The 24,580-nt window shown below is 61.4% G+C and overlaps 2 long non-coding RNA genes across 2 annotated transcripts; one reads left to right on the top strand and one right to left on the bottom strand.

Annotated features, from left to right (window-relative positions):
* Window positions 1-16,332: 16,332 nt before the first annotated feature.
* Window positions 16,333-18,811, bottom strand: LOC138916078 (uncharacterized). The gene is made up of 2 exons (XR_011422735.1): window positions 18,552-18,811; window positions 16,333-18,479 (listed from the first exon to the last, which is right to left on the bottom strand). It is a non-coding gene; the product is annotated as an uncharacterized lncRNA (long non-coding RNA).
* Window positions 18,812-23,145: 4,334 nt separating this feature from the next.
* On the top strand, window positions 23,146-24,212 carry LOC111775564 (uncharacterized). The gene is made up of 2 exons (XR_002811270.2): window positions 23,146-23,384; window positions 23,977-24,212. It is a non-coding gene; the product is annotated as an uncharacterized lncRNA (long non-coding RNA).
* Window positions 24,213-24,580: the final 368 nt, after the last annotated feature.

The following is a 24,580-nucleotide window of genomic DNA, read 5'->3' as shown; positions in this document are numbered from 1 at the left end:
TACCTTCTAGAAGTGGAGTGAGAGCCTCTGGCGGGGGGGGGGGGGGGGGGGGCTCTGAGAGGCCCTGGCCCAGCCAGGACAGGGGCCAAGCAGGACGTGGTCAGAGGCCATTCTCTGGCCCTCATGCCCCCTCTCCCCTCTTCACTCCAGGAGCAGGACAGGGGCTCTGGTAGGACAGCCGGGACACAGAGAGCCAGCAGTGTCACTCTGAGAGGTGGGCTTGGGACGAGAGGCCCAGAGAGCAAGTGGTGTCCACAGCACCAAGGCTTGAGCCCCAGAGCACAGCCAGGCCCAGGATGGAGCCAAGCGGAGGCAGCGAAGGAACAGAGGAGGAGGGGAGAGCTGGCTTTCCAGGCCATGTGCCGTGGGCTGGGACCCACAGGCCACTTGCCATCTCCCAGGCCCGCCGGACAGCCTCCCTGACGTCAGGCGGCCCCTGCACCTTTATTTTCCTCTGGCCCATGGGACCAGCCACGTCACAGGGCAAGAGCCACTGGGTGCTGAGGAAAGCCTGCCTCAGGCTGGGACTGACGCGGGCAGAGAGAGCTCCAGACATGGGGAAGGAACATCATGGCTGAAGTGTGCAAGTGAGCAGGACTCCTGGAAAACCCCTCTAGGAAAAAATACCCTTAAGTGCTCAGGAAGCATGAGAAACATTGCATCTGCTAATGAGCATTATTAGAATTAAATTGGAAACCTGATAAACACTGCAATCTGGTTGCAAAAAGCAAATTCTGCCCTTACCACGGTTCTCCTGGTCAGGGGGCGCCCCACGCCCTCCCATCGCGGCAGGGGTCCGCGGGGCTTGAAGATGCCCAGGACAGGGATCTGGCAGGAGGTGGGGTGTGAAGTGGCCCTGGGTACTCTCCAGGCAGGGCCTCCAGCAGGCTGAAAGCTCCTGTCTGCAGGAGCATCCCTGTCTGAGGGTCGGGGGGTTCAGAGGCTGAGATGTGAAGCCCCAGAGCCACTGCCACACACTTGGGGTGGCCCTGCACCCAGCCCGGCCCTGTCCCACCCCAGAGGCTGTCCCAGAATGCTTTGGGCCAGGGTTGTTGCCTGTAAGCTTGACCTGAGCTTCACTAGAAGGGAGGGGAGGTCTGAGCCCCTGATGCTGCTGAGAGGTACCACACACACACCCACCCTCATCACCCCCACCCTGCACGAGTCCCCAGACTCCCAGGGGACTCGAGTAACGCCTGGGTTTAAAATCCCCATCTGCAGACACCAGCGCTGCTCCCTGGCCCTGCCCAGGGGTGTTGCTGGCTGTTCCTGGGGCAAAAGGCAGGCTGGGTCCTACTCTACCCACCCTTGTGTTCAGGCCTCGTGAACTACCCTCTTCCTGAGCCTGGGCCTGGCCCCAGGGGCCCCCTTGCAGCCCCCTCCCCTCATAGGACAGACCCTGAGCATTTCTGGAGGGTGGATTAGGGAGCATGGTCCCCCGACAGTAAGAGGGATAACCTGGCATCCGGGCCACTCTGCCCATGATGTAGTGCTGCGGGGCCAGGACAGGGAATCTCCACCCACCAGCTGGACCAACCTAGCCTTGGCTGTCCCCTCCCACTCTGGGGTCACTGGGTTTGAGCCCTCTCTCCTGAACCATGCAGTCTGGGGGTGCCGTCGGCTGAAGCGGAGGGTGGAGGGTGCTTAGCAGACTCCTTTGTCAGGGGACAGGGACGTGCTGAGATGGGGTTTGTTGGGGAGTGGCCATCCGGCCTGGCAGTCCCATTCTGGGCCCCCAGGGGCCCCTGCCACCTGCCCCAGGAGGTCTCCCAGCAGCTGTTTTCTGGAACAACTGCAAGCTGAGGTCGGCGGGAGGCCAGAGGGGAGAGCCCGGGTGGGGGTGAGGAGGGGAGGCCCCGCCCCAGTGCCTCGCGGCCCTGGGGGCCCCAGGAGGGGTCGGGTGGTGCGGGCAGCCCGGGAGCTGCAAAGGGCACAGAGAGTGCAATGCTGAGGCGAGCCGCCGGCGGGCCGAGACAATGTGGTTTCAATCTAATTGTCCCAAAATATTGTTACAACACAAACCACGTGCCGTCCACTCACCTGCAACTAATCAGCGGCAAAGCTACCGAATAAATCGGTTCCACACCCTCGGGGCCGGGCAGCCCGGCGTGTGAGCCCAGGCGCCCAGGCCAAGGCCACAGCCACCGGGTCTGCTTCCTGTCGGGGGCGAGAACTGTCAGGACAAGTGGGGCACCCGCAGGCGCTCCTCCTCTCTCTGCAACCCCCAGCCCACTCTGGGGGACCAGGCTGGAGGGCCAGCCTTTCATGTCACAGCCGGTCCAGGCTCCAGAGGGTCGGCCAGGGAGCTGGGGCCACACTGGGGCCGAAGCTAGGTCAGCCGAGGTCTGCCAGGGTCCGAGCACCCAGGGAGCCTCCAGTGTCCTCTTTCTGCCCTCACCACCCCATCCCGAGACTCTGGCCTTGGGGGCCTTCACCCCTTAGGGAAATATTTGCATGCCCACCTCAATAGCAACACAACAGCCTTGGGAGTCACCAAGGCCTTTGGTAAATATGACTTGAGTGACTCTTCCAACACTCAAGTGAGTGAAGGATGTCCCCCATCTGGCCGACGAGGAGGCTGAAGTTTGCAGAGGACCCTAGACGTGCCAGGGCCGATTGCTGGTGGGCTGGGGCGTCCAATACCTCATTCTTCCAGAGGTTCCGGCTGCCCTGCCCGCACCTGGCATGCTGTGGGGCAGTCGGGCTGGACACAGGCCCTCTGGGAAGGAGGCCTGAAGCCCAGGCCCTGAGCTCCAGGGAAGGGGACAAAGCAGAATACGGTGCTGGAGTAGTGGCTAGCTCTGATGCCTTCTCCCAAGCCTGGAAGGCCCTGATGGTGGCCCTTGAGCTCAGCCTTGAGGGCTGATGGTGTGTCCTTAGGCAGGAAAGATGGTGTAACAATGGGCTCCACAAATCCACACTCAGTGCCTTATTTGGAGGTGGCCCGGCTTCTCCCAGCATCCCAGGAGGAAGGTGCTGTCTGCCGAGGCTGCAGGGTGTGCCCAGAGCAGGGACGGCGGCAACAGCCACCCACTGTGGAGGAGAAGCCGTGGTCTGAGTGTGCCTGGCCTTCCCTCTCCTGCCCCTGAGCCACCGGCTCTATGGATCCCAATGAAGCCCCAGCACCTGCCCGCCCACCCCCCTGTGTCTGTGCCTGATAATGACACCTGCATGGCTTCCTGCGGCTGCCTTGACAAATGACCACAGACTCACGGGCTTCAAACAGCCGACACATATTCTCTCCGAGTTCTAGAGGCAGAAGTTCAAAATCCAGCTGTTGGCAGGGCTGCTTCCCTCTGGAGCCTTCAGGGGAGAATCTGTTCCAGGCCTCTTCCAGCTCCTCGTGGTGACTGGCACCTCTTGGCATTGGCTGGCTTGTGACCCCATCACTCCAGTCGTTGTCTCCATCTTCACGTGGCCTTCTTGCCCGAGGTGTGTCTCCCTTCTCTTCTCTTCCAAGGACACTTGTCATTGGATTTAGGGCCCATCCTAATCCAGGATGATCTCATCTTAAGATCCTTCATTTAACTAACATCTGCAAAGACCCTTCTCCCATATAAGGTCACATCCACAGGTTCTAGGTAGGCATATCTTTTCTGGGGAGTGAGGGGTGACCATTCCACCCACTACACAGTGACAGGCTCGCCTGTAACCACCCTGGTGACCATACTTTGTATTAGGTGCCATGCAGATAAGCACTTTCCCACATCAGTTTTCACATTTCTGGGATATAGGTGTTATGATCCTAATTTTTTTTTTTTTTTGAGGAAGATTAGCCCTGAGCTAACATCTGCCTCCAATCCTCCTCTTTTTGCTGAGGAAGACTGGCCCTGAGCTAACATCCCTGCCCATCTTCCTCTACTTTATATGTGGGACGCCTGCCACAGCATGGCATGCCAAAGGGTTCCATGTCTGCACCCGGGATCCAAGCCGGTGAACCCTGGGCCACCAAACTGGAACATGTGAACTTAACTGCTGCACCACCGGGCCAGCCCCAATGATCCTACTTTATAGATGAGGAAAAGGAGACTCAGAGATGTTAGGCAGCCGCCCTGAGGTGGCACAGCTGGAAATAGTGCAGCTGATTCCAACAAGGCCTGAGCTCTTCCTACAGGACTCAACGTTGTGCCCTTTTATAGAATAAAGCCGGAAAAGTGACCATAGAGGCCTCTTTAAGAGCAGACGTTGAATAACAGGCATGAGAACACCCTGCGGGGAGGGGCAACGTTGCAGAGTGCCTCCACGAGCCTGCGTCTCATGTTTGCACCCGGACATAATTATTCCTCACACAGATTCCGTGTAGACTTGGTGGCCCAGAGAGAGGGCAGTGTGTCCCCAACACCACTCGGCTGGCGGTGGCAGAATTAGGCTCCGGCTCACCTGCACGGCAGCAGCCCGGAGGCCGAGGTCAGCCCCGGACAGGTTTCCCGTGGCGTCGGCGGGACGAGAGAGAAGACATCAGGATAGAGGACAGGACGACACAGCCCCGAAACCAGGCAGAGAGGGTGGAGACAGCAACGCCCTCAGCCTGCAGCGACTCCTGCAACGGGTTCAGGAGGCTGTGGACGCGAGACCCGCAGGTGATCCCCAAACCTCATTTGTGCTGACATCTCACCCCCTCCCCCGTCAGTCCTTGAAAGAGAAGCAAAGTGGATGGAGTTGCTTTTCATCTCCCATGAAGCCGGGCCTGCCAGGCAGGGGAGCAGCCAAGGACGTGCACTGGGGACCCTGACCCTCAGGGTGGCGGGGCGGGGAGGCGAGTCCCCAGGGGGCCCTATGTACTTCTCCCTGCACCTCTTCCTTTTTTTAAATCATTTTTTTAAATTGTGGTAAAATACATATGACATAAAATTAGCTCTTTTAACCATATTTGAGCGCACAATTCAGTGGCTTTAAGTACATTCACAGTGTTGTGCAACTGTCACCACCATCGATTTTCAAAATTTTCACCATCCCGAGCAGACACTCTCGTCCTCATTAAGTCATAAGTCCCCATGCCTCTCTCCCAGCCCCTGGGAAGCTCCTATCTACCTTTTTTCTCTGTGAATTTGCCTGGTCTGGATATTTAATAAACATGGAATCAGACAATATTCGTCCTTTTAGTGTCTGGCTTCTTGCACTCAGCATAACGTCTTCAAGTTCATCCATGCTGTCGTGTGTGTCAGTGCCTCACTCCTTTTTTTAAGGCTGCATAAAACTCCATTGCATCCACGGGCCCCGTTTTGTTTATCCATCACCCGTGGATGGACACTGGGGCTGACCCCAGCTCTTGGCGATTGGCAACAATGATGCTGAAGACACGGTGCACAGGTTTCTGTTCAGGTCCCTGGTTCAGGCCTTTAGGTGTACGCACACCCAGAAGTGGAACTGCTGGGCCACGTGGTAATTCTGTGTTCAACTTTTTGAGGAACCACCGGACCTCCTCCCTTTATCAATCCAGATTTTCACCTTTAAAAAGGAAGAGATTTTGTTTCCATTCCCTCTCCTGGGCCAGAGGGGACTCTGTGAAGGTGAGAAATGCTGGAGAAGCTGCTGCAGGTGGCTGAGGTGGCCTCGAAGGCTGCAGGCCCAGGCCCCAGGCCAGCAAGGGCACCCCAAGCAGCCGGGGCCCTGCAGGCAGCCATGCTGGGGAGCTCTGACCTGCTCGGCTGGCTGGAGACTGGGCCAGGCCGCATCTGAGTCTCAGCTCTGACCCCCACTGATTGCGGGATCTGAGCTGGTGTCTCCATCACTCTGCGCCTCGGTTTCCTTGTCTGTCAAAGGCAGATTGAACAGCCCCTACCTCTCAGGAGGCTTAGTGTGGAAGGCCGGCCTGGAGCCCAGTGTTGGTGTGCCCTGGGCGCTCAGTGATGTCAGCCCTCGCTGCCCACAGCCTGGCTCTGGGGAGATGGGCCCAGATGGGCCAGTCCCAGCCCACCCTCACCAGCCTGGGTGTTTCAAGGACTCTGTCACCACTTTGTCTGGCTCATTTTCTCCCTCTAAACTGCTCCCAAGGCCCCCAGGGCGGAGCTGGGCAGGGCGGGCCCAGGGGACTGAGCTCACAGCCCCATGGGAAGAGGACCTGGTAGCCACCCAGAGGAGGGGCCCTGGGAGAAAGGAGGGAGCACAGAGTGCAGACGGCCCCATCCAGTCCCATGGCTGGGCCTGGAGCCTCAGCTCACTCACCTGCCCAGCAGAGGACGGGTTGCCGGCTTAGAGGGCTGGGGGGCCCGTCATGCGGCTCTCTCCAGCAGGGGGCACCCTCGCATTTCTCCCTCACCTTTGCTTTTCCCGAGGGGCTGCAGGGACCCTTCCTGGGTGGGTCCAGGGATGGACAGCTGGCTGCCTGGGCTGGGCTGGGGGCGCACGGGGCTCAGTACAGGCTGCTCACTGGCCATGCTGGGCTCTCCTTACTATGGAGTTCTCAGGGACTGAGGCCACTGGGGTCCACTGCCTCCCCTGCACGGGGCGGAGGAGGAGCTTGGAATGGGTGGGGGGGCTTGGAGATGAGGGGTGCAGCCGAGATGGGGTGAGTCCAGGGGAGGTGGGAGCAGGTGTGCTCGGGGTGCCCCCGGCCTTGTATCCTGTTCCCAGGGTGGCGGGGACCCCAGGCTGCCTGGAGAGGCTGCTTCTGGGGGTACGGGCCTGTGGAAGGTGGGGCAGGGGCTCCAGACTGGACTCCAGGCTGGGGCCTCCCTGCTCTGGGGCTGCGCCTCCACAGAGCCTCTTCCCAGCTGATCCCAGCGTCAGCCGGACCCCCTCTGCGCTCCGCCTTTCCAAGGGAGGGGCTGGCCTTCCCCCAGGCCAGGTGTGCCTGACATGAGCCACAGATGGCCTCGACAAACTTCTTAAAACGCATGATTTCTTTTAGCATGTATTAGAAGAAACAAAACCAACGCATCGAGCCTGCAATTTCACAGATATTAAGGCTTGGGACAAGATCAGGTACGAAAGAAGCCCTTGAGATCACAGAACCAGGTCGTAACCAGGTGTTACGGGGCCTGGGGATAGTGAAGCCTAGACTGACTCAGGTCTGGGAGGCCCCCTCTACTCACCACTCAGGGCCCTGGACCACTGACCCCGCTGGAGGAGGGAGGAAGTTGCTGGGCTAGGTGGGAGCTGCCCCCTGGGCCGCGAGGGAGTATGCCCCCAGGCCCAGAGAGGATGCTGCCAGCCTGGCCCCTTCCCGCTGGTTTTTCCCGTCTGTCAGGAGCCTGGCAGAGAGGCCGGCAGGCTGGGCGGTGACTCAGGGCTGGCTGGGGCCCATTTGCTCTGCCCCCTACCCCCGGGTGAAGTGAGAAACCTGACCGGGCTCCAGCACAGATGGGAAACCCCACCCCAGGGCCCGCGGCGGGACAGGTGTGGCTGGGCTGCGGGCTCCGTCCCACACCCACACAGGCCTCGGGCCAGGGCGTCTGAGCCCAGCTTGGCAACGTCCCGCACTGACACAGCAGCTGCCTCTCCCCAGGCCTGGAACCCAGGATCCAGGCCATCCTCCGGCTCTGTTGGGGGGGTTCTGCCCTCGGTGGGGAACACCTGCTTTGACGGCAGGCTGAAGAATGGGGGTGCCCGCCCTGCTCGGCCTCTGCTCAGCTGTGGGGCCTCGAGCAAGTTGCTTTGGTTCTCTGGGCCTCAGTGTCTGTCTCTGGAAGGGTCATCTGCTCAACAAGCATTCTCAGGTGACCTCTCAGGCTCCTGAGACGTGCCCCCTTCTGTCCCCCACGCCCTGCTCTCACCTGGAAACAGAGGGGCAGCGTTCCAGACCCTGGGGACAGGGATCAGGGTCAGTCACAGCTCTCCCGCATCCTTCCTGGTGGAAGGGGCCAGGGCCGCTCGGTAGTGGGGTGGCCTCCCTCCCAGGGGAGCCCTCCTGTGGGGGCTGCCTTGAAAGCCCAGCAGCAGTGCCCAGTCGTGGTGGCCACTGCAATTTCTCCCTGGTTCCTTTCTTTCTCCCTTCGTCCCAGGCAGCACGCTGGCTCTGGAGACTCCCGGGGAGGAGTGGGGGGCAGTGTCCCAGCAGCAGCCAGGGAGGCCCGCCCCGGCAGTACAAGGACACCCAGTGCCTCTGGAGCTGGCCGAGGCCTCACAAAGGAGATGCTGTTGGAGGACAAGGAACGAATTCCTGGCAGAGCAAAGAGCAAAGGCTCTCAGGCAGGACTGCAGATTCGGGGGGCAACTTGGAAATAGGATGTGAGGGTTGTTGTGGGGGATGGGATGGGGTATGGATAGGCTGTGTCCAGTGCCAACCCGCCCTCCCCGGCTGGCGGCCCCCACTCCTATTCTTTGGGCTGCAGTGACACAGAGTTAGCCGTCCTGATGGGGGGAGGCAAGACACAGACGGTGGCGGTGGGCTTCGAGTCTCCCACTGCCGCAGCCTGGGTGCCGCTGACAGCCGGACTGAGAGGTTCCTACTGGCAGGAGCAGGTGGGGATCTGAATTTATAGCAAGTGTGCCGGGTTCCAGGGAAAGGGAACCCACATTTCATCAGAGAAATACAGGTTCTCGTCTCGAGCCTGCTGACCACTGTCGAGGGACACACAGACACAGGGGTGCCCACTGGGTTGAGGGGATTGAGCGGAGCCTGGTGCTGTGGGTGAGGCGTGTGCAGGAGAGGACACGAAGGGAGGGAGGAGAGGAGAGCCGTCCCGGCCAGGAAGAGGCCCAAGGAGGGGAGGCCAGTGCGGTCAGCCACAGCCACGTCCTCGGTTGTGCCTGGTGGAATCGAGGCCTGGGCAGCCACCGGCCTGGAGCTGGCCAGGGGCTGTGATGTGAGCTCTAGGGGGCAGGACTCCTGCTGTCACCTGCCCGTCCCGACCCTTTGCCCAGAGAAGGATGCTGGGAAGGCTTTCTGAGCTGTCCCCACACCCTTGCCTGGAGCTCCTGGACTGTGGGCAAAGCTGAGGCTGTGGACAGTGAATGAGCAAGGCCTGGAGGCAGGACCCATAGCCCCTCTCCTGTCCCTCCACCCCACCCTGACCCTCCCACAAACCCCCACGAGGTCTTTCTGCCATGCTGAGGTCTCATTCAAATTAAAGGAGAGGAAAATGCAAACCCCAGCCCACGTGAGCTGTGCCTCCTGGCCTCCGAGAGCCCTGGGGGGAGGCGGAGGGCGGCTCTGCAGGCTGATGGGGATCTTGGGGAGCAGGAGGGGCCCCCAGGCGTGACCACCGCAACAGCTCTCACAGGCAAGGGTGGCTGAGGCTCTGCCGTGCCCTCTGCCCTGTGAAAGAGGAGGCTCGGGAGGCGCCCACTTGGCAGCCGCCTGACGGTGCCCTCCTCACAGGAATGGGGACCCTTGTCCTCGGTGTCACATGGCCGCCTGTGACAGAGGAGCCTGCCCAAAGCCACAGAGCCCTGTGTGTGTGTGTGCAGTTCCAGGGGGATCTGCGTCAGCTGGACAAGCTGCTCTCTGCGGGCTCCTCATCTGGGTCTGCACTCTGCCAGCATGAGAGGCGGTCGTGGCGGTAAGGCACGGAGCCCGGCGTGGGGCCCAGCGTAAGCCCTCCACCACCGGCAGGAGCACCATCCAGCTCCCTGTCAGTGTGTGTGACCTTGTGGGTGGCATCGGGGTCTGAAGGGGCTGGCAAGTGGGAATGTGCTTGGGGTCGGGAGCGGGGGGAGCAGGCGGCTGGGGGCTGCCACCGGTGGGGCCTGGGCCAGCTCCCCACTCCTCAGCTGGGGCCCTTGAGCTCAGTGTTTAAACCCCTTACACCTCAACGTTCTCATCTGTGAAATGGGATCGTTCTAACACAGCTGTTCTCACGGTGCGTTGCGAGGGCCCGAAGGGGTGACGTGGGCGCAGTGTGCTCCAGGGCCCTGCGCCCAGTCAAGGTTGAGTCAGCTCGAGCCGCTGTGTCCCCGCCTCCTGCTGAGCTCCAGTCTATCACAGCCTCAGTTTCCTCATTTAAAAATGCTAACAACAGCAAACTGTCGGTGGCGTGGCGGGGGCGGGGATCAGGGAGTCAGTGTCTGAGACAGGGCTTCGTAACTGTGGTTTCCTCCTCAAGCACCTTCTGGGGAGCAGCAGGGACCTTTCAGTCTCTCGGGGTGGGGATGGGGCCCAAGGTGCTGGGAGCGCCCTTCAGGGGCAGTTGAGCAACAAGCCCGCCCACCCACTTCGTGAACATTGCACGGCCGGCCGTTTCTGCAGCGGGAACAAGAGCCGGCGCCTGGTTCACCTTTGTCTTCCGGGCATCTCCCGAGCGCCACGGGTGAGGTGGCTGTGGGACAGGATCACAAGGAAGCCGGGGTCTGGCCCCTCCAGGCCTCGGAGGACATCCTTTTTTGAAGTACATACAAATAAAATACCTTTGCATCTGCCGACTTTGTACCAAGCAGCTCTTTCTAAAAGCGTGCAGTCATGGGGCCCTCCTCTCCTTCATACAAAGTCACTGAACAATCTGGAGGCAGCTGCAGATACCGCGACACTTCACCCCTAAGGACTCGGCATTTGGCGTCCAAGGAGGGCCTTCTTACCTCATCACGCCCAGGGAACGTGGCTGGCACCGCCCGTCAGGTCCCGCATGCCCCTGTGCAAACTCCTCAGTTCCTCCGCAATCTCTCAGAGCCGACCCCACCCCAGCCCTGAGGGGTCCAGGGTCCTACTTACGGTCTTCCACTGTACCTAGTTGTCACCGCTCTCCAGCCTCCTTCCCTCTAGAACAGACATCCCATCCTTTTGTCTTTTTTAACAGGGGTCTCCTTGGAGCGTCCAGAGCGGCTGCTCTGCAGAGCCTCCTCCGAGTGGACTTCCTCTGTTCGTCCCTGTGGCTCGATTCAGGGTAAGCATTCTGGACAGGAGCACTGCACAGGTGACACTGTGAGCCCTGGGGGAAACTGAGGCTCGGGAGGTGGAGTGATGCAGTCGCCATGGCTGGCCTGGCTGAGGCTGACCTCAGGGTGCCTCTGGCCCCACCTGCTGCTGCGGGGGCTCTGATGGGGGCTGCCTGCTGCCCCCAGGCCTGGACCGCACGGCTCCCACTTGGAGCAGCAGCTGTCTGCTCACGGATCTGTCCCTTTCGTGGACTCGGTGTTCTCTGAGGTGGCACCTGCCTTTTGTCTCACCTCTGAGCCGGCCTAGGGGCCAGCAGGGAGCAGACAGGACCTTGGAGGGCTGGAAGAGAGGGCGGAGTGCCCAAGGAGCTCCTCAACAGATGCCCCAGGGCACCTGCTCCGCAGACCAAGGGGGTCGAGCTCAGGCCAGAGCTGTTTGGAGGGCTGGGTGCCAAGCAGCACCAGGGAACGTCCAGACAGGAATTGCCACATCCTTTACCTAAGAAGAGTCTCAAGGAAGATCCAGAGGGTCAGGGCCGAGGGCCCTGGGGCACAGGGTGGGCCTGCATCCAGCTGGGTCCAGGAAGAAGGTGGAACCGGCCTGCATTCCTCTCTCTGGGCTGCCAGTGCCCAGAAAGGAGGTGGGGGGATAGCGGAGGGAAGGTGTCAACCATTCCCCAAGATCTTCTCGTACAACCAGGGCGGAATCCAAAGGTGCTCTGGCTGGAAGAGGAGGCAGGCCTGCCAGCTGGGTGCGGGGGCTTGAAAGGCCTTTCTGTCGCTGTCTCTGGAGCAGTTTGAGGGTGTGTGGCTCACCGCTTCCAAGTAGGCTGCCGCCGTCGGGTCAGTGTGTGGTTTAGATCCGTCAGGGCCCGGCAGGCCCACCCAAAGGGGGACTCAGGGAGCGCTTGCCAGAGGCCCAAGGGCAGAGTGGTGGGCAGGGCGGTGAGGAGGGAAGGTGCTGCTGGAACCAGCAGGAGGGGGTGCAGAACGCACTGTGGCCCAGAGCCAGGGTGCTCGCCTCTCCACCCCACCCTCCTCCCTTGGCTCTCTGGCCTGTGCCTCCCCGGCTCCACGTGCTAGAAGCCTAGGAGCAAGAAGGCCACCTGTGATGTGCAGGCCACAGGAAGCAGCCCCCAGGGTCAGAGCAGGGCAGTGGGGGCCCAGCACTCCAGCCGGTCCAGCGTCAGCAAGCCACTCCCATCCGGCCCCTTAACTCAAATCGATAAACAAGCATAGAACAAATTCCATTTCGATGAAAGCATCACCAAACAGCAGATTCCCAAGCTCCAGGATAGGCGTCTGAGAGCAGAGGGCCCCGGCTGGGAGGCTCCCGCACCTGTTAGGATCCGCCCTGAGGGGAAGGGAAAGAGACACCTGCCTTCCACCAGCACCGCCCTTCTGAAAGTCCCACGGGGCTGCAGGGTGGGAACAGCCGTCCTGGGCTGGGATGCTGCAGGTAAGGCCAGGAAGGACTGAGGACTTGGGCCAGGAGCTTGGGAACGGTTTGTGTGGTGTCGAGGTTCTCTGGCTGCGTGTGGATCTAGGATGGACGAGGACTAACGGGGAGAAAGCCTGGGTCAGGAAGGCTGGGGGGGGGCAGTGACCTAGTGACATATAAGGGACCAGGCTGAGAAGGTGACCTTGCACTAGAGAACAGATAGCAAGATTCAGGATGGGCAGGACTCAGTGAAACCAGAGGTTAGGGTGGGCAGAGGGAGGCCCCCCAACTCCGGAGAGAGCCCGCACCCCTCTCTTCCATGCCTTTGCCCCCACCCCCATGGTGCTGGGTGTGCCCTCAGACCCCGGGGGCCACACCAGGATCGTTGCATTTGCAGAACACCCCTAAGTCCATGGACATTCTCCTAAGCTTTCCTGAGGCCAGGACACCATTGCCTGCAGTGACCGAATCAGGGGCCCAGCCCAGGTGCACTGAGGCCTCCAGTTGTAGGGGGTGAGAGAAGAGGGGACCAAAGCACGGACCGCCTCAGATCAGAGCCAAATGGCCCAGGCCAAAGTGTTGCTGCAAAACTTAGAAAGCAAACAACAGGTCTGATGTGACCTCGACCAGAAGCTGTAAGGCCAGTGTTAGAGTGTCTGTGTCCCCCGAGGGAATGAGGGAAAGGAAGCATTGAACCAGTGTGTCCTATGCCAACCTTGCCAGAGCACCCAGGCGGCTCCACAGGACGGAGAGCGGTCAGCGTGAAGAGTGCGAGGCGCTCCTGGAGGGGAGGCACCCCTTTCCTAGTGACGTCCTTGAGGAGGACCCCCCTGCCCCATGCCCCTGGCCCACTCCAGGCCCCGGAGCCGTGTGGTGAGGCTTGGGCCCCTCGCCCTCAGAAGCTGCCCGCCCCAGCCTGCCGAGCCCAAGCCCTGGAAGCCGGTCAGCTGTCTGGCTCCGGGCTGTGGGCAGGGTCCCAGGTGGGGGGAGGGACACATCAGGCGTCCTGCTGGCATGACAACTTTAATTAATCTGCAATGTGCTGTGTTTTGGACAAAGGCAGGCTTCTCAGTCAGACAGACCCGCTTCACATCCTGCTGTGTGGCCTAGGGCAAGCTACTGAATCTCTCTGTGTTTCTTGTCTTCATCTTTAATGTTATTTCCACAGCAGGGCCCCTGTGGGGACCCAGGGAGCTAATGCTGTAAATGTACCAAGTCCAGGCACCCGCTGAAGCCAGCTCCTTCCTCTTCCTCCTGCCCTCCCTTCCTACCCCGCGTTCCTGTGGCCTCGGGACAAAGCAGTCTGGCAGTCCCCATAGGGTGCCCAGGGCTGGCAGTATGGGCTAGCACAAGCCCACCCAGCCCAAGGAGGTATCACCCCTGCTCAGGGTGGACAGAGGATAGCCAAGCTGGACACAGGTGATCTCTGCACCTGCCAGGTAGGCAGAAAGGCCCAGTGCCGCTGTGGCTGTCAGCCGGGAGTCTATGCCATCAGGATGAGTGAAGCTTGCTCCCCTCACCGCCCCCAATCTCCCCCGTCCCCAGCTCCTCCAGCTTCATTTTGGTCACATTTCACCAGCATGGAGATGCTGAGGTGGCTGCCTCTTGGTCACTGCAGGGAAGAGGCCAGGAAGCCCTCTCACCCTTCCTGACCCCTATCTGTCTTTTCAAGTTTGCTCTGATGTCTGGTTCTGCAAGGAAAATTTCCAGGTGGAGACAATGAGGTCAGCTCTGCCACAAACAGGACCATAAAAGGGCCAAGGAAGCCATCTTTGTGCCTTGCAAAACCTCATCATCCATCCATCCATCATTCATTCAACATACACTTCCTGCATGAAGAGCTCCCCCTCCCCCAAATCCCAGTGCTGACCCTGTAGCCCATCCACGTCTTCTGGGTGGTGGTTGGACTGCCTGGGCAGAACCATCCGAGGTATTTGCTGATCACACCTCCCAGGCCACTCTCCAGAGTGGGGCCTGGGCGTCTGGGTTTTGGCCAGGGACCCTGAGAACCCCCCCACGGCTGCTCCTTTGGGGAAGGCACTGAGGGCGCTGAAGGCCCAGCCTAGGAGCCGGCAGAGCAGCAGACTGTGGAGAACCTCTGTTGGGGACCCGGCCATCAGGCGCTGTGCCCTCCTTGCTCCCGGGATGCAGAGACCAGAGCAGTGGGCTGCTTTGCCTGAGCGCTAATTCTCCACTCAACTCCAAAGGGACAAGGCCTGCCAGGCCCAGAGCTCTAGAATGACAGGATGGGGGCTGTGCCTCTTCATAGGACAGGGGAGTCCCGGGGGCAATGTCACCAAGAGCCAGGCACCCTCCGCCTCGGGTGGACCAGTGAGACCGTGGTCACTTGTCTCCAAAAGGAGAGCTCTAAAGGAAGGCAGGGGCCCCTGACCACCCCCCGGCCCTCCCTAGCCCCCACGGCCATCCCCTCCCTCCTCTCCTTTAGGGCTCCCAAGGACCCCTTTCCACCACAGCACAGAGGTCTCCGGACATTCAGCCAGGGCTTCCCCCTCCCCTTGCCTCTTGTGAGGGGCTTTCCTGGTGTAGGATACCCCGGCTGGAAGCACCTCAGAGGACCCCATTGGGCCCAGGTCACCCAGTGAGACATCCGTGGTCGGGGGTGTAGGGGTGGCTTGAACCCTTACAAACTGCCTTCAGCCCTGCGGTGGCTGCACCCAGGCCCTGGGGCTGCAGAGCTGCTAAATTGCATGAGGGACCCCAGCCCCCGGAAATTCCTGTTCATGCTAATGGCTTTTCAGGGGTCCTCGTGCACCCGGGCCTCGTCCTCCCAGCTGGCATGATTAGCAGTGAATGCAATGCCTGGAAAATTATTAATTTCCATCCGTCAAGTTTACTTCTGGGAAAGTTTGCCAATTAACTCTGCAAGATGAGGCACCCAGAATAAAAGGGTGAGGGAGCCAGAGGCCCGGGACAGTCCTGGTGGGGGGTGGGGGACAACAGGTGTAGACATCATGATCCTCAGGAGCCTGGAGGGCAGCGGACAGAGGAATTAGGAGGCTGCTCCCAGCCCCCACCCAGCAAGGCAGCCAGCAAGTGGCAGGAGGGGGCAAGACCGCCTCAGTCCTGTCCTCCCCAGTCATGGCTGTATCTTGCTAAAACGTGTGTGTGTGTGTGTGTGTGTGTGTGTGCATTGTGGGGGGTGACAGGCCAGGCTAGGAACCCTGGCTCTGATAGTGTCCAAGTGTGGACAATGAAGCTGACAGTCTAACACTGGGTCTGAATGGCAGGAGCTGGTGGCCCGGGATCCTGTGACCACCACCGTGGAGTGTTTCAGGTTTCAGATGTCCTGCCTGACAGGCCCCAGTCCTGGTCCTTTACAGATTCTTTCCCTCACTTGCGCAAAGCCAAGTGCCTCCCCTTCAGTGCTGGGTTCTGAACTCTCCATAGGTCTCTCATCTCTTCTATGGCCCCACCTCTCCTGTAGCTGGGGTTGGACTGTTGCTGTTGTGACCCTCGCTTCTCTTCACGCGCCTTGGCCTGTGTGCGGGCTGGGGAGGGGGCAGAGGGGTGCAGAAGGAAACCCAGGAGACACATCCGCAGAGGCTGTCTGGCCCTCAGGCCTTGGCACTGCATATGGTGCCCTGCTTAGGCAGAGAGCGCCGGGAGGGGACAGCTGGACCCTCCAGAGGCTGCAGAAATGGGCTTCCGATCCACATGCAAGGCCAGTGCAGAGCTCCTGACACTGGGGGGGTCCCCACAGGTACCAGGCAGGCTGCTTTGGACTTGAGGAACCTGCCCGGCTGCCTGTGGGATGGGGTGGGGGGAGCCACTGTGCCCAAGGTCCCAGAGTGCTGGGGGACAATCCTGCCCAGCAGGCTTCCCCAGGCCCACCGCGCAGGAGCCAGGGACAGAAGGGCAAGGCCTCAGAGTGACTTCACTGCTGTTTAAAAGGCAGCCCGGAATATTCCACCCCTGCCAGCCTAAGCCCTCTGCCACTCCTTCAGCTCCCTCTGCGTTTCCTGCTACTCCGGGTCCCATTTCTTCTGGGTCATTCCCTGTCCCTCCAAATGGAGGGGCTGCGGCCCAACCCCCTCCAGCGACGCCCAAGCTGGCCCCCATCAAACCCCAGAAGTACTTAGAAATGTAAATTAAAATAAATTACATTTTTAAATCGCAAATAGGGACCATTTTATCGTTTTTATTGCATAACAACCATTAATGAAGTATAGTCCCTACCGCCTTGAAGGCCTGGAGACTAAAGTTCATTCCGTCCTCCTCGCAGGCCGTGTGTCAAAGCCGTGCACCTGGTGAGACGAAGGTAAATCAACTCACGGCAGGACCAGGGCTTCTGGGGAAGGTCCTGGAGGCTACGTGGTGGATGGGTCAGGGGGTCCGGGGGAGAGAAGCCTCGGTGGGTGGGGCTGGGACCTGCCCCTCTCCCCTTCTTGACCAAGGAGGGCCCAGCAGAGAGGGCTGTGTAAGGGCCCCTGGCAGCCCCTCCACGTACACTCCCCCCACCCCCAGTGACAGAGAAGCTGAATGGGACTGACCCGGCGAGGCCGATACCAGGAGGCCCAGGCCAGCCTGCACACCGCAAGACCAGCCAGCCAGTCTGGCTTTCCCTGGCCCTTCCTCAGCAAGGCCACTTTTCTAGGCTTGCTGCAGCACTGGGGGAGGGGGCCAGGACGGCCAAAGTCCCCTCCTCTTTCCGCACTATGCACTGGGAGTCTGCAGGGGGCAAGCCGGAAGCCAGGTCACGTCTGGAACCAGAGCTCCCCAATTTCCTCCCTGGCGGGACAGGTGAGCAGCAACTGCTGCCTAGGTGAACCCACTATTCAGCCCTATGGATGGAGGGGGGAGTATCTGTGAGTGCAGAGGCCAGCCCGGGCCTGGCCGCAGGGGAGGGACCACAGACACCACCTGTGCCAGACTCCGTCCCCAGGCCCCCTCCTCCCATCCTCCAGGGCCCAGGCCCATTAATCTTTAACTACCTCGAGGCTAGCGCTGACCCCAAAAGCAAACACGGCTAGGTTTCCTGGAGAAGGGACACCCCAGCGAGGCGTAGCACCGAATGGGCTGGGGGTGGGGGCGGGGCCGGAAGGCTCCAGTCGTCCCCCAACCATGCTGGAGGAGACCACTAACTTCTCCCCGGTTCAGAAAGCTGTGACCTCTCCCAGAAGTGAGGGGGGCAGGAGCAGGACCCCAAGGCATTTGGGAGCCAGGTCTGAAGGGCCAGGAGGGGGCTGGGGCTGGAACAGTGGAGGAGGTCCCAGGAGCAGCCCGAGGGCAGAGGGGTCCCTGGAGAAAGGAGAGGAGGGGGCGCTTCCTCCAGAAAGGAGCTGGGCTATTGTTACACTTTCCGAGGCCAGGGAATTTCTCCAGGAGGTTGTGACAACCAAAAAATAATAATAATAACGCCCCTCCCCCAGCAGCAGGAATTCTGGAAAAAACAGCTGCTGCTGCTATCGGGCGGAGGAAAAAACAAGGTCAGGCGCTGCGAAGATTTAATTCAAGGCGCGCACCCGCAGCCCGCCGGATGCGCAGCGCGGGATTCGGGGTTCGTGGCCCGGCGAGAGCCAAGTGGAGCGCCCGGCGGTCCCTCCAGCCTCGGCCCCACGTCGCGGCCGGGGTCTCGGGCCGAAGCCCTGCCCGGCGTGGCGGTCGCAGTGGCTCTGGCTTCCGCGTGCCAGCCGGCCCGGAGACCGACTGGGGAGGGGTGGCCCGCGCTCGCTCGGGGCTGCCTTCTGCCCCGGATGCTCGGGGAGGGGAATGCTAAATCCATCTTCAACAAACCACCCAATAAATGGGGGCGGGGGGCAGAAAGGAAGAGGAGGACGCCGCTATCGGGAGAATGGAGCCCGACCTTAATCATAAGTGACAGGGGAATGGGCCGCGGGCGCTGGCGGGCCAGGCTCGGGCAGGGTCATCAAGACCCCATCCCCACCTCGGTCCTCCACTTGCCCAGCGGGCTGCGCCTTTCTCCGCTGGGGGAGGGAGCGTCAACCCGCCGGGCGGAGAGGGCGGGCTCTGGGGTCGGTCCGCTTAGAGGCGGGGGTTTGGCTGGGCCTGGAAAGTTCTGGGCGCTGACGCCCACTCCCCAGGGCCTCACTCGCCGTCTGGGCCCCCGAGGGGCTGCAGGTGGAGAACGCAGTGGGTCCGGGACGCGGTGGGTCTTGCTGGCACCCTGGGCGAGGCCTCGTCGTCGGCGCGGGCGCGGAGCAGGCCCTGCGGGAGCGCAGTCATTTTGCAGCGAGTAGCGCAGACGAGCCTGCTCCATTCCTGGTGTCCCGCCGAGGCCCGCGGCTCGGCCTGCGCAGGGCCCTGCCTGGGGAACGCGCGAGGGCTTTTAGAGGGGCGCCCTTCGGCATCCCACGCGCGCTTCCAGGGGCGGCTGTACCTGCGCCGCGGGGCGAGCAGACGCTTCGGCCCCCATGGGTGTTCCGAGGGCCCCGAGACTCCGGAGCCTGTGCCGGGGGTTTCGACGTTTCGAAGGAGCCCGAGAAGCGGGCCCCACGCCTTCGGGGGGAAACGGCACCGCGTGCGCGCCGCCGGCGAGGCCTGCGCGGCGTGGGAAGGGCGAGCGGCGGGGCCCAGCGGGAGAGGCCGCGGGAGAGGCGAGGCCCGCTGCCCCCGGCGCCCAGCCCCCGCCCGAGCGGCGCTTCCCGCCCGGCCCCTCCCGGGTGTGAGTTCCTGTCTCTGGCGGAAATCAACAAACAAATAATTCTCTGCATTCCCCAAACTGGGGAACCGGGGGTGAGGAGGACCGGGGGTGGAGAGGAGGGGACAGGGTCGAACCCGCTGGGTTTCTTTACTTTAAAAATTATATATTTTATGTCACAATCGCTTTTCGTTAAGACCACAAACATCCAATTTGGCTTGGCGTAATAAAATCAGCCGGAGCTCCCTTAAACGGAGCCATTCCGGTGAATTAAGTTGTGAAATCTAATCTATTATATCCATAAAGGAGAATGCTTTCATTGTAAATTCAGGTTATAAAGAAACTATACCTGGGCCGCCAGCCTCCCTTTCGGATTTGCTACTCGAAAGCTTATCAAATTACTTCAAAATGTTGGGCTACCCTCTGCATATCTCATGGCAACAAAAATTAAATGTGGCAACATTTCTCTTAATAGTAGGAAAAGGTCAGAAACAACCGCCACAACAAGGGGGTATAATTAAAAAAAGACTTCCCCTCTCAACCTCTTCTTTGCGTTGGGGAGCACAGTTACTATTTTCCCAATTAATTCGAGTTTTTAAAACAATCTAAACGGCCCAAGACTTCCTTCACGTTCTCTCCCGCTCCATGGCTGGTGGCGTCAGGGGCGCAGCTCCCGGGGCATCGCACGTGGGCCCCGAAGACCGCGTGGCTCAGCCGAACCTGCCGCCGAGGCCCCGCCCGCAGCCTGCACACCTGGGCTGGAGAAGGGGCCTTCGGACGGCCGGCGCGCTCCTCGGGCACTGGTGCCCAGTCCTCAGGCCGAGGGCGCCGCTCTGTCGTCTCAGCAGTGGCCGGGCCAGACAAAGGAGTCGCCACCGAGGGGTTAATCTGTCGCGCATCCTTCTCCGCAGCTTGGAGTAGGAAAATGCAGCCCCCTAAAAACATTTCTTTGGTTCGCAAATGGGGTAGGGTATTGGCTGCCCTTCCTTGGACAGGGTTCTTGGGCCCCAGTCACTCGCTAACCAGACCACCCCCTCCCGCTGCGACACCTTCATCCATTTCTGAGAATTAACTGACTCCAGGTTTGGGCCGGGGGCGCTGTGTTCTGGCCAGAAGTTGGGGGCCCTAAGGACTCTCCGCCGTTGCTCCCGAAGAGGGGTGTTCGGTGGACGGCCGGGAGGAGATCGATAAGTTCCGAAATCCCCAGGTAAGCGGAGGACACGGCTTTGTCAGGCCCCTGAAGATTTATGGGGCTCCGGCGGAGTGTTGGCCAGGCCTGGCCGAGGCTGCCAGCGCACCCCGTCTAATCTCTGATTTCCATCTAATTATTTTTTTCCTGCCACTTTCAACTGAGTGTCCGGAGAGACGAACAAAGAGAGGAGAATGGGGGATGGGGCCGCCAGGCAGCCGCGAGGGGTCGGCTGGGGGTCCCCCCGCAGGACCGTGGGGGCCCCACAACGCCCCAGCCCCCTGCCCTGCGCGGGCCCCCAGGAGGGCGAGGGATGAAGGATGACTAGACTGGGACCACGGGGGGGCTCGCTCTCCGGCTTGGCTCTCCCGCAGCCGCTGGGCCAGGGTGGAGGCCGCGACCCCGAATGAGGCTCAGAACCCAGCGCTGTCGGCACCGCACCCAGCCCACCACACGACAGGGGTTCTTGGGAGGAATCCCTGTGAACGCCCTTGGGTGCCGGGAGAAAGAAAAAACCTTTCCTTTAAATTGCAATGAAGGAGGTCGTGGAGGAAGGTCGACAGGCCGGGTGAGCCCAACCAGAGGCGGCCGAGAAGGCAGAGGGAGGCCCGATTTTTCTTCCCGCACGGAAGAAGGTCCGCCCAAGCGGGTAAGAAAGGAGCGGAGCTTGCATTTTTCACGTCTTAAAAAAAAAAAAATTCCAAAGTGGAAAATGATTTTACTGGTCACCACCCATAAGTCAACTAAAAACAGGGATAATTAGAGTGTAGGGAATTCGGGGGACCATAAATCCTCGGCGCCTTTTCCACTGGAGTCGCGAGCCTTTATGGCTTGTTGAGTTTTATTTCGAGAGAAGTGAGGTCCGGGGCTTTGGTGGATGCGGGTCTGCGCCGGGAGCGCCACGCCGGGGCGAGACGCGCAGCGAGGGCGCCCAGAACCCCTCGCCTCGCCACCGGAGGGTGGAAACCGACAGTGCGCGCTCTGCCCCAGGGAAGGGCCTTTGCCGCCCCCGGGGCTCCTCTCTGCCCAGCCCAGAAACCGAGACTTGGGACGAGCGGGGTTCTCCGGGGCTGGGAATTGGTACAGAACCCAAGCGGGCGGGGGACTCCTTTTCTTTCCAGCCCAAATTCCAATGAGAATACTCGGGTGTGCGCGGGGACTGGGAAGTGAGGCGTTTTTTACTGCCTGCCCCATTCAGCCTCCCACCCCATTCGGCCCTTTGTTCTAACTTATGGGGGTGGGGGGGAGGACACAAAATCGCACCCTTCCCTTTAACCATCAAATCCCTCATTTTCAGTCTCCCGAACGGCAAGGAGTACGTTTCACTCCATGGGGGATTTTTCCCCACCGGGTGGAGACCAAATTTCCAATTTCTCACGTATTTAGGACTCTTCCTTTTCTGACACAGTCTTCAAACAAAACCACGCCAAATCCAAACGTGATCTAAAGTCCCATTAATCAGGTACGAAAGTGGAGAAAAAGTGAAGGTTTCTTCTCTCTTACAGTATCCCCAAATAAAAGCGCGCCCTTTCCGGCACTCTCTCTGGCCCACGCCTTTGTTATCAAGACCCACTCCCGTCCTAAGAACAGGCGGGGGGAACTACAGGTTCACACTCAGAAGAGTTCTCCCCCCAAAACGACTCTTCTCTGAGGATTTCTTTTGTTTGAAGTGGGCATGGGGGAGGGGAAAGAGCAGGCCCCGGCCTGCCTACCGGACCTCTCCTAACCCCCCCAAGATAACAAAGCCCACGGGCCTCCCCTAACCGGCAAGTCCGGAGCTCCTGGGGCTAGGACGGGCTCACTACAGGACAAGGGGAGCTGCACGCCCAGCACGGGGCCAAGGTCGGGTTTCCCCATCCCCAGCTTCCTCCGACCTCCCCTCGAAGCTGAGCGTCCCCGCTCGACAAAGAATCCGGGTTTTGCATGGGATAGGGCTGGAGAGACAGCAGGGAACGAAGCCCCGTTGCCCCGGCTCCGGGCGGAGGCAAGGCGCATGGTCTCTGAAGCGAATTAAACGGAACCTAGAGAAAAACGACCAGCTTTGCCAAAGGGGCACTCGCTCCGAACACCGAGGTGGACGGAGGACGAGACTATCCCCGGCCGGCGTCCACCCGCGCTTGACCCACCCTCCCTGAGCCCCGCAGAAAGACACGTTTGCAGCGAAAGGCTCTTACACACCAACCGGGTTTTTATTCGTCCCTTACCCGGCGTGCGCTCTGGGAGCGCGGGAAACAAGGAAAACGCACATACCTGGCGGCGCTCCGAGGGCGGCCTCGCGGGCCCGCCGCTGGCGAGGGGGCCCCCAGAAGCCACTCCCCGCCCGGCTGGTCGCCCCACGGCCCGTCCCTCCCTCCCCGGCGACGCACCCCGCGGAGCCAACTCTCCAGGAAGCGCGAGGAGCTTCCTGTCTGGGCGCTGCGTCCATCTTCCAGCGCCAGGGCCCGCACCTCCTCCCCGTGCGCGGGCGCGCAGAGTCCCCGCGGCCGGTAGACCCAGAAGGGGACTCTGAAGCCGCGGAGCCGAGCGTCCCGCTGCTGGACTGCGGCTCCAGCTGCAGGTCCGGGCCCGGGGCGTCTTTCTCCGCCTGGGCTCCCGCCTTCCCACGTTTCCAGCCAAACTGCGGAGACGGACGCTGAGCCCTCGGGGAAGACCAGGCGGCGGCGGCGGCGGGAGCGGTAGGGGCAGGAGCCCCGGGGCGGGAGGGGTGCCGGGCCGAGGGGCGGGCGGAGGGGCGGGCAGGCGCCCCGCTCCCCGCGCTCCACGGCCGCCGTCCTCGAGGGGCGCCCGGGCTCCGCCCACGCGGAGGCGCCCCGCCCCCGCCGCCCCGCCCCCGGCCCGCGCCGGAGTTCTCCCGCTGCACACCCCCGCGCTCCCCCAACCTCGCGCCCCGCTGTCCTCCCCGCCGTCCCTCACCCGTCCCCTCCCTACACCCGCCCTCTCCCCTCGTTTCCTCTCCCCCCGCCCCCCTCCGCTGTCCCTCGCCCGCCTCGCTCCTCCCCGCTCCTCCTCCCTGCACCCTGCCCAATCGCCGCGCGCCGCCGCCGCTCCCTTTGTCTGGGCCGCGAGCGCGGGCCAATGGGATTGCGCGGAGAGGCGGGCGGCGCGCGTCTGGGCCAATGGGCGGGCCGGGCGGGCCTCGTGGGTAGGCGCCGCGGCCCGGGTGTCCGTGCGTGGCCGGGCGGCGTCGGGCAGGCCCGCACCCGCGGGCAGGACTGAGGCTCGGGAGGCGGGAGACTCACCGTCCCCAGTCCCCCGCGTTTTCTCCCCGCTCTGACTCTGTCCTCCGCTGTCCGGAAACGCGCCCCGGAAGGCGGGGTTGGGGAAGACCCCCGCGTGGCGGCTGCGCAGCAGGACGGCAGCAGGACCCCGGAGGCCCAGAAGGGGTTGGTTAAGAACAGCTCTGATCCGCGCCCCGCGCCTTGCGCATTTCCCCGAGGACTTGCAGAGAAGCGAAGCACTCCCGGGAGGGAAGGAGGGTGCCCTGAGAGCGAGGACGGGACAGCGCCCCGGAGTCCCGGAGGGAGGTGCTGCTTAGAAGCGTCTCTGCCCGCAACGAGGTCCCCTGGGGTGGGCCGGGGGGATGGCCGTGGGAGAGGGGCCCAGGAGCCTGTCCGGGTCTTACGCGCTGCCTGGCGTTGTCTCAGGGTCACCCCGAATGAGGAGCAGACTCCTGTTCCCCGGAGCTGGGTCATACTGAGGGAGAAATGTCAGGACCCCAAGAGCCAGGGCCCTGGGGCTCTCAGATCTGGAGTCTCCACGGCCAGGGCTGCATGCCTGCTGCTCTTTGAGCCCTCCTGGGAGGTGGGCCTCTGCCCAGCTCATCTGGAAGACAGGTCAAGGGAAGGGCCTGCCGCTGCCCTCAGCCCTGTGGGACGGCAGGAGGAGAGAAGTATTCTGCTGCTTCCCCACTGGGGGTGGGTGATGAGACCTGTTTGGGATGCTCATTTGCTAGTTCCAGGTCTTCTTTTCCCTAAGGAAACACAAAGCAGATTGGCTTGCTTCTAGATGACGACTTCTGTGGACTCTAGTCCTACACTTTTCTTCAAAGTAGCAGACACAATCTTAATTCCATGAGGAGGAGGAGCCACAACAGGGGCATGGGCTTTGGTGGTCCCCAGTGTCAGGAAGGGTGGCTTCCAATTTTCCTTGGTTTCCAAACCTCGCCTCAAAATGAAATCACAAATAAACCAAAATAAAACTCAAGTAAAGCATCTGTGGATGGTTCGGTTTGAAAGCAGTGGACAGAGAGATCAGGAAGGGCCCACCTGTAGGATCCAGTTCGTCCATCTAGGGTTGAGTTGAACCCAGGAGGTAAGTAAGGTGCTGCATGGCAGAGGGACCTGCCAGGTTTGGCCTAAGGAGGGTCAGGCCCCCACGTCACTGGAGCTGCTGTCGCCAAATTCACCGTCCAACACCTCATTACTAAAGCCACTAGACAATGACCTCTGAGGCTCCACCTCGGGGTTCCTCACTCCTGGGATCAGGGGAGTGCTGAGCGAGCCATGCAGCAGCCAGGGACAAGCAGCCCCTCCCAGTAGCCTGCCCTGGTCCGGGCCAGGTTGCAGCCCACAGACCCCAT

This window comes from Equus caballus, chromosome 11 (genome assembly GCF_041296265.1).
Source record: "Equus caballus isolate H_3958 breed thoroughbred chromosome 11, TB-T2T, whole genome shotgun sequence".
Lineage (NCBI taxonomy): Eukaryota > Metazoa > Chordata > Mammalia > Perissodactyla > Equidae > Equus > Equus caballus.
Note: the sequence above shows the minus strand (reverse complement) of the source record. Positions and strands in the feature narration are given on the sequence as shown.